Genomic DNA, 9,777 nt, shown 5'->3' on the forward strand with positions numbered 1-9,777 from the left:
CATTTAACGTTAATCAAATCATTACTACTTCATTGCTGCCAGCCCCAAATGGCTCACATTCGTTGTTTCTTCTCATTCAAAACATTTTTTGTTCTAAATCTTTCACTATCGTTATATGAAAATAATACACCAATAAACATTTCTAAAGTCTGATCAAGCAGTCCGTTTGAACTTTCAGTCCTTATGTTAATCTGAAAACAAAAACACATCAGGCGAAAGGAAAATCTAAAAATCCAATTAATCTTAACCAGAAGTTCAAGCAGTGAGAACGTTGAAGAAACTTCATGTTACCCAATATTCCCTGTAAATATTTAAAATCCACGTGTGACTATAAGAGAGCCTCTTGCTTTCCTTCTTTGACATGGAACTGTCACTGGAATAAAAAGTTCAGTAACTCCTGAAGGCAGCAGAGTGTGATTTGCTCTGATTTCACATTAAGTTATCTGTTTATCTCTTTCTGCTTTTCTCTTTCAGAATGCAGAGAGGATTTGTTCGTTCATGGTTTTTAAAAACACTGTCTTATTTTCATTAAGCTAAGCCCACTGCTGATGTAATTCTTGCATTACAAAGGTCTTAATTTAAACCATGACATAAATGCTTTTCATCAGTTGATTTTTTGTTCTTTGTGCCAAATTTCTTGCATTTTTAAAATAAAGAATATGGTGTATAATAACTGCTGCGGGACAGGCTGCTTTATTCTTCAATATGAAAGACAAATGGGGTGTGACATGCATACGTTTCAACATGCAGCACTTACTTCTTTAGGACCTTACTTTTTCCACTGTTTTCTCAGTAGGCTATTTGATTTCCTTTGAATCAGGCCTAACGATAACACGGGATTTGAAGCACGGTTCTCGGCGTTGAACGCACTGACGGGACCAAGAGGTGAAAAGTGCTTCTAATCTCTCCTCTTCCCCCCTCCTCTGCTCTCTGCCTCCCTCTCTTTCCTTCCCCCTCTGCTCACGGATTTGGGGTCTGCAGATGATAATTTGCAGAGCGTTGTGGAAGAAGGGTGGGGATGCATTCCTAACACCCCAAATCCTGGTTTGCATTACACATTAGGGATTTCAAAGCACACCAAGATTTAATCATAATCAGAGAGCAGGGAAATCGTTTCTACAACATCATGTAGCGTCTATTCTTTTTTTTTTCTCTCTTTTTTTTTTTTTTCCTTTTCTTTGTTATCGCTGTAACTAGTACTGCAAAATCGTACTGCTGTTGTGTCATACTTTCATTGCAATGATCGATGAGCTATGCTAATGCATCTGGGAAAACTGCATCAGTTGTTTGGTTTGGGTACTATTTTGAGTTTAGGAGCTTGCTTAATTTTCAGACGGAGTCAAAAGACACCAGCTGTTTTTCTACTTAAATGTGAAAGTACAGGAGAAATTTTTCTTGATTAGCATTACTAGAAATGAATCAAGATTACAACGGAGCACATGCAAGTATTTTCCTCAAGCAGAAATCTCAGTGTGATCTCGCTGCAGTGTGCAAACAGCAAACTGCAGAGTTATTTCACTGATCTCTGCAGGACAGCACTGTCAGACACACAGCAGATTTGGAAAACCTCACACAAAATTTTAGCAAGAATAAAATCTTTTAGTTTGCTTTTGGTCATCTATGTTTCAGGAGATGTTGACCTGATGCTTCTCTTCTTGACCTGTTTTTATAATTTGTCCTTAAGCAAACACTCTGAAAATTTGCCAGAGAAAGATAGCACGCAGTGACAGACTGACCTTTGGTCTGTCAACTTTCTTGTATGGTGTAAGACATTCAATTCAATGGAAATAGTCTCTTCTTAAAACTCAGATTAACTATCCATAATTAATTCATTTGTACTTAATGTAAATTTACTTACGTTTATTCTCTTGAATTCTGTGTGTCTCAATAAAATCAAAGCTGGGAAAATACGTATTTTTCTTTTCCATACTCAGGACTAAATTGCGTTGCCTATTTCTAAATTGCAGAGCGTATCCATAATGTTTCTCAGTATTTGATTTGTTATTTCATCTTTTATCTTAATTTCTATTATATTCCGTGCAAAATTCTCTGATATGGACCTGAGAAGAAGAGGAAAGCAGGGCTGTTCTTTGAGGGTGTGTTCATCTTTACATTTTTTAAACCTTTGGATGTTTAAATAGATAGATTTATATCAAGGCTGAAGTAATTCACCCTGGGATGAAACTTGGAATCAGAACTTTTAAATACAAGCACATTTATGTTTCTTTTGATTTTTTGTTTTTGTTTTTTTTTTTTTACAAAGAAAATTTTAAAATCAGTTGGCATGTTCTTAACTGCAAAGGTTTAAATCCTGATCCATTTGAAGTCAATGGGAGTTTTGCCATTAGCGTCAGTGGAGCCAGGATTTCCTTCAAATGGCAGAGAACAATTACATTTAGTATTTTCAGATGGAAAAATTGCCTTGCATAAATGAAAATTGTCTTTTTTGGGGGAGGAAGGGGGGTACATATTATATATAATCCACAGCGTGAACTCATCCCTGGATATCTTTTCGTTAAGTTACTATCTTTTTCTCATTAAGATAAGTAACGGTTCAACATATGTGGTTACTTAAGAAATTCCTAAAGATCTTTAGTGGAGTCTTTTGGGATAAGATGTGAAATCAGCCGTTGTCATTCATGACAAAGACCCCACATAATTTTTCCTAAGAGTTCAGCATGCCATCTCAAGTGGATTAGCATGGGTGATTGTATTCTGCCCATGCACTCGTCAGCTGAAGTTTTGATCTGAAGTCATAGTTTTGCTTTTCCTGCCCTCAGCTGCTGTCCAGTATTGCTTTGCATTTGGTACATTTCATACCCTACACCTCTAGCCCGGTCGGCAGAGATACATGAGCTTAATTAACTTGTTTCTTTCACAAAAGGGTTGGGTTATTGTTGGCAAAATCCTGCTAGCCTTGGTCAAAGGACCAAACCCAAGTTCGAGAGAAGTTACTTGAGATGACACAGATGAGGCACACAGCCATCACCTGCAGAATGAGACCCAGGAGCCAGCCTCTCTGTCTCCCAGGTAGCTCTTTTCAAAGGAGGCTAATTGTAAAACAGACTTGGATTTTCCAGCTCCAGTTCTGCCAATCTAATTGAGATATTAAGGCTGTCAGAGGCATATTATATGATTTCTGCACACAGGACAGGTGGTTCAACCCAGCCTGCCATAAACTCCCTACCTCAGACTATCTGATCACTGATGCCTCTTTCACCATGGGTTTTACCCCATACATGTTACCTTTGGGAAGAGCAAGGTGGCTGTGGCAACAGCAGCTCCTTTCCCACGTCTGCAGAGTGGGGCAGTGCCCAGGTCTGCCTACTTGTACTCATAACAAGCAAGCATCTCAGGATCTCAGAAATTGGGGAAGGTGTGACAGTACTTAAGGACTTTTGGGTGTTTCCTTTGGATGCAAGATTGAAAATAATTCTCTGGTGCAGCACTATTTATTTATGAAGAATAAACAGAGACTCTGCTTTCCTAAACCAGAGGAGGAACCGACAACATCATGCAACTTCTTTACTCAGCCTTTCCAGAGATTTTCTGCTTCAAGGCAGCTCTACTTTCTGGTTTTCTAGCTGGGCTCGGCAACAAAAACTTTGCCAGCTTCATCCCAACTCTTTTCTCTCCTGGTTCACAGATTTTTCTGGACCTTTCTCCCCATTGCCGGTGCACCGTGCCATTTCTGCACTGAAGGAGGCTCCCGCAAACCACAGGAGCATGAACTTGACAGACCTGAACTTCCAGACACCTCCTTGCTCCCCAAAACACTTCAGACCTCTACAAACAAGGTCAGAGCCATCACACTACTGTGCCCTCCTGTTCTGGGCATTGCTATGCTATTGCTGCCTGTGGCTCAGTGACATGTGTCAGCTGTCTGAACAAATGGCAAGTTCCTCTAAATGTACATGCACCATGGCCTTCTGAGCTCAAGTCTCCATCCCACTGTGCTAGTGAAGAACAGACATGACCACAAAGGCTCAGAACATGCTGACAGCGAGCACTGAGAAGAGGCTGAGCAATGTTGGACTTGGCTGAAGTCAGTGGTTGCTCTGTGACAAACAAGGAAACAGAGCCAAGATAGCGAAACGTTCGGTTTTTATCCCATCGTCCACGTTTCATGTCCTCGCTCAACAAACACTTTCTGAAAACAGGGTCCCAGTACCTCGTGGCTGTGCTCTGTGTGTAAATGTACTGGCACAGTGGTGCTGCCTCCACACACACACTTTCATCATTACATTCCTTTCATTTTTCTTCTGGGAATAGCTATATTGCAATGTTAATACTACCGATTGTTTGTGATGTTATTGTGCAGTTATACTCCCATAAAATTTAATCATAAATACAATGGATGTTAGAGTTTCAATATATGACCAAAAATATTATTTGCTGTCTAGATGAGGCATTTTCTAAGATTTTATAAGGTTTTTTTTCTTTTTAATTCAACACATTGTACAAAGTTTAACACAGATCCTGCAGCTGCTAAACACCACAGGGACTGCCAAGCAGCCCTATGGCAATAAGTCGTTACCTTCTTTTGTGTTACAATATTGATACTCCATGGTAGTTCCTTGGCATACTTCTTCCGCACCTGCTTCTGCAAGGAACAACCTTCCCACATCATGTCATACGTTGTGTTATCTACACAGATTATCTTATTTTTAAAATATTGTAGTCTTTTTTGTTGGTTGTGCAGAGTAAACATTGGCCTCTCCTTATCCATCCTTCTCTCTGTCCACTGTTCTAAGAGTGAAAGCAACAGTAAAGGTGGGGCTTCAGACATCAAAGATATCATACATCCTGAAACTAAGTGCTGCACTAAACTCCCTTTAATGCTTCTGTGGGAAAGTGTCTCCGTATGTCATCCCATGTATTTTCTTTGCTATTTAAAGTAATGCTTAATAGCACACTAAGCTGGTGGAAAACTATTTGCTTTCTTGGGTTAGTTCTGCTCTGGCTTAACGTGGGGTTGGGTAAGCACCAGCACTGGGGCACGGGAGCTGGCTGGGAGGAAGAGGGAGCAGGGTAGCCGGCAGGCAGTGGGCTGACAGCGCTGGATGAGCGGTCATCCACATGGGGGTTGTCCAGCTCAGCATTTATCCAGCTCAGGGGTTGTCCAGCTCAGTGGTTATTCATCTTGGGGCAGCCAAGCCTTCAGCTGGCTGGGAGGTGTTGAGTTCGGGATGCAGCTGCACTCTCACTTAATGGCAGTTGGACAAACTCCCCATGAGTAAGAAAGGTCTGTTTCTTGGAAGTGTTCCTAGCCCTCTCTCATCCCTGTCTCCTTAGCTAGTCTCACTTCTCTTGGACTATCCTTCCAGCTTCATGTCTTCTCCCTCTCTTCTCCACAATTAAAGCCTCCTCCCACAATTTTGTCCTCTCATTTATTTTCTTCTCTCTGCCTCCCTCAACTCTGTAATCATTCCCATAACATGTCCTTGAAAAATCTTCTTATGCTTCTCTGGACCATCTCATCCAGAAATAGAAATGTAGAAGTCATTAACATGCTAATAACTCATAGACCTATTTACTTTCAATGATCATTTTCAAACAAAAAAGGACGATATCTTAAATCTGGGTCAATACATAGCTGAGAATGCAGAGCTCCCAAGGCCAGTAGGACAGCCACTCTTTCTCTTTTAGTCCAGTTGTTTCTCTGGACTTTTAAGTCAACTTCTTCTATAATCTCTCCCTCTCACTTTGAAATTTTTTTTTTAAATTTAGGCTTATTTCTTTCCTCTCTCATCTAAAACTACAGATCTTACAACACATTTGTCCTTACAGCTGTCATTTATTTTCCTTTCCAAAAAGCAGTGACATTTGTTTCTGCTTTCTGAGCAAGAGATCTGGTTGAGAGGAAAGAATGTGATAAGACTGGTAGGACTGTCTTTCAGTGCACAGTCTGGTTATCTTTACATTAATTACTTTATTTATTTACACCACGGTGGTGGTCAGGAGCCCTACACTTGCATTAATACTGCAGTTGCATGAGAAAGAGTTACGGTAATGAAAGTCATAGAGGAGCTACTTCAGCCACAGATCTCTTCTGTACGAGCTATTCTCTGTCTTCCTACATGTGATAAAGTGGCACGAGTCTGTTTGTGGGAAATGCACCGGGTGCTTCCCTGCCTCTGTGTTATGCACTCTTTTTTTATTGCGGTATCCGAGGACTGAAAGTAAGATGTCTGCAAAGAATATTTTTATGGGAATAAAGGTGAATATTCAAAAGGAATTTTTAAATAGAAGACAGATAGAAAATTTCAAGGCTGCCAGCGTTTGCCTTCAATATAACACTAATATGGATGCATTTCACATGGAAATGAACTTCATTGCTTAGGGATGTGTGGCATTACAGTTATTCTGAGGGCTTTTTTTCCTGTTGTGGTATTTTGCAAAGACCTGCACTTATGGACAAGTATTTTTGGTCATAGTGTGCTCACTACCTGTTATCCAAAGGGTCTCACAGGAATTGTGTCCAAAAAGGAGGTCCTGCAGTTCCTCATGAGACAGGTTGCTGCTATGACAAGGGAATTGTTTTGCACTTGGTAAAATTCACAAGGAAGGGATTTGACCAAGCTAATTCTGTGTAACCAAGGTTAGAGAAATGTCGGTCCATAAGAGAAATCCAATTTTGCTTTCACTTTGTTGGAAGCGCAACTTTCATTCTAGCCAAAGGGGTGAGAGCTGCTGGTTCCTTTACATTCTGTGTTTTGGTTCTGAATATTCAAATGTGAGAGAAAGCACAGCCCTGACACACTGAGGGATGAGCCTGCACTGATCTGAGTGCAGCTGTACCAGTATGAGCACGGGTGGAACTGGACTCGATCCCTGTGTTTGTGCTATATGGTTGCCCCCGTTTACCGAGTGGAAACTCGCTGGATTATTTCCATTAGAAGGAGAAATTGATGATAGGAGTCAGGAATGTCTTTGATTTATTCACAAAGCATGTACTCAGAATCTTGTTTCTCTGAATGCAGTAGAAACAAACAGCAGGCACTTCTCTTACTCAGAGTTTCTGAGCCTACTTCTGGTGCAGAGCATGTTTGCCGCGGAGTTGCACAGCTCAGATGCATCCCCTTGAAGGACAGCTTCTCCAGCAATGGTTCCTTAGGACAGACAGACAGGCAGACACATGAAACACCCAGCTAGCTGCCCCCCAGCCTCCGTGTGCCTCAGATGACTCTGCTCCAGTGCAGCCTGCTTTAGCCTGGGCTTGGCTATGATTTGGCTGGCATCTTCTGAAGTCTCCAGGCTCCTGTGCATGTAGGCACTAAGCTGCTCTTTCCTTTAAGCTGTAAAGATGGATACCAGCACCATCTTTGCTGAAGCATGCGGTTGTAGATTAAAAAGCCCACTGCAATGGAAATTCTATGTACACAGCCTACCACTGCTTGTGCACATATGAGAGTCCCTGAGCCTATGGCAGAGCTGAGCTCCCTGTGGCACAGCAGAACTTCTGCGTGGTCTCAGAGGTGTCTAAATAACAAACTGTTCTCAGTTCCTTTAATGCAGGCAAACTTTCACACTAGTTCTATAGCATCACAACTTATTTCAAATCTGTGGCAGGAACTTTCGTCAAGGGAAAATGAAATAAATAATGGCATATAAACCTGACAGTTGAGAATTGTTTGTGAGCACTTACAACAAGCCCATGTTCTCAAATTTCAAATGAGTGCAGATTTTTGCAGCATTGAGCCAGTCGTTCCCTGGCTCTGCTCATCACATCTTGATAGAAAGGTGCAGCATATCATGTCAGAAAGAGATTCTTCTCCCAGTGAAAAAAATTTCTCACCGCATTTCAAGCCAAAAAAGTGGAGAATAAGGGCAGCACAGTTGCTCTGCATCGTGTATTTCTGCTCACCGTCTTAACAGTCTTTTCTACCTCAAGTAATACTTACTTGTGGCAAAGAACATCAGAGTAATGTGAATTGCAGGTGGAAACCACATCAAACCCACGGTGTAGAAATGGGAGAGCAGATGGCAGCAGGGTGTCCTCCCAGAGCTGCATCCCTGCGGTGCTCCCATAGCTTCTTTTCAGGACAAATTGCTGATAGCCTCAAGTGCACAAAGGCTTGCTTTTCCTCTGACCTCTGTAATTCCCCAGTGTCTTTAATTTAAGTGTTTTTGTATGGAAAAAAGATTGACTGGTTCAATTTTAGGTACATATACACTACTCTAAAACAACTCACAAAGTATTAGTGGGGTGCAACAAGCATCTTGTTTATCACATTTACATCAAATAACAGAACAGCTAGTAGTTTATGAAACCCATTCTTTGAACCTGATGTTTTCAGTGATTCATTTCATGTCTATTGGATGTGCACATTGCTTGTGTTTGTCAATAGCATAGAAAACTATGACTAGATAGGGAAAAATAAACACTTTAAAACATGAACAGACTGCATTAGTAGCAGTGGAATGTATCTAGTTAACTAAAGACATTGTCCTCAGGCACTAAAGAGACCATAATTACAGTTGCAACTCCACCTTCTGGCTTATTTTGCTCTGAGGAGTCCAAGAGTTTGGATTCTTTATTTTGAATAAACGTGGATACTTCCTTCAGGGTCTGAAAAAGGAAAAATTGGCAGCTACAATCCAAAAAAAGCATAGCTGGATGGAAAATGACTGCTTGCAATGCTAATGTGCTCTTAGTTTTGTGGTGTAAATCAGTATCATCTCTTGAAAAAAAAAAGCGAAGCTAGAATGAACATCAGATATGATACCAAGAATTCTCTTCATTTCATGAGTTGAAAATTTCCATGTGAAAATAAGCAAAAATTGTGTAAAATCTTTTTTAATGACCTTCAACAAATTTGTGGGAGAAAATGCAGTGGAAAGCTTCTCTTTCTATTGGCATTTGTGCTGCTTTAAGGACACACCATGCAAGCACTAAAATAAATGAATCAGATGGAGAGTGGTATTCAGCTACACCCTTGACTAATTTTGCTCAGTGATATCACAAAGCCTCATTTTTTCCATAGTTCTCTCCTTATTTGTAAAGCTTGGGTTCTGCCACAGATGCTCTCCTATCCCAAAGGCAGTGCTTTTAGCATTTAATATTCCTCTTTGCCTCACCTATCTGTAGCAATTAATTTTTGATGTAGTGTTATTGGCTTCAGAGTAATATCAAAACTTGTACTTGGGCAGAAGGTTGTGAAGCATGTAGCTCTTCTTAAAAATAACATCAATTTGGTTATAAACATCTTTTTTCATCCTTAGAAATCAATAGGGACTGCTAGTCAGACATGAGGTTCAATGGAAAAAAGTTGTAATCTCATATAAAGACAAACACCGGCTGTGGAGCAGTGATAAATGAAGCTGCTCAGCTCCCTGGCATGTAGATTCAGCAGAGAACATTTTACTGAAACAGTTTCTATATCATGTTTGGCCTCATGAATGTTCGGCGTTAGAGGCCAAATCCTGTCCTCAATCAAATCTCTGCAATTCTCTTCAATATGCTGCAGCTTTCATCTGTTTTCTTACATCAGATTCTTTCACAGGAGTTCAGCCTTGCCAAGCATCTTGAAGTTGTATTACCAAGTATGTTTCAAGCACATATCTCAGCCTCACCACCAAAGACAAGAATGTTTGCCCAAGCATAGAAAGGCTGGCTTTACTCTAAATACAAGGGGAGAAAAATGGCAGTTTTGCACCACTGTGGGCTCTGATCCTGGCTTTTAAGGCTATAGTATAGTAAACAAAAGTGTTAAAACAAAGCAGGGTTTGGACTTGGGGAGTGAAATCAGTGTCAGTAGGAACGTCTGAGACACT

Source organism: Tympanuchus pallidicinctus, unplaced genomic scaffold (assembly GCF_026119805.1).
Source record: "Tympanuchus pallidicinctus isolate F22 unplaced genomic scaffold, pur_lepc_1.0 scaffold5, whole genome shotgun sequence".
In the NCBI taxonomy this organism is placed as follows: domain Eukaryota; kingdom Metazoa; phylum Chordata; class Aves; order Galliformes; family Phasianidae; genus Tympanuchus; species Tympanuchus pallidicinctus.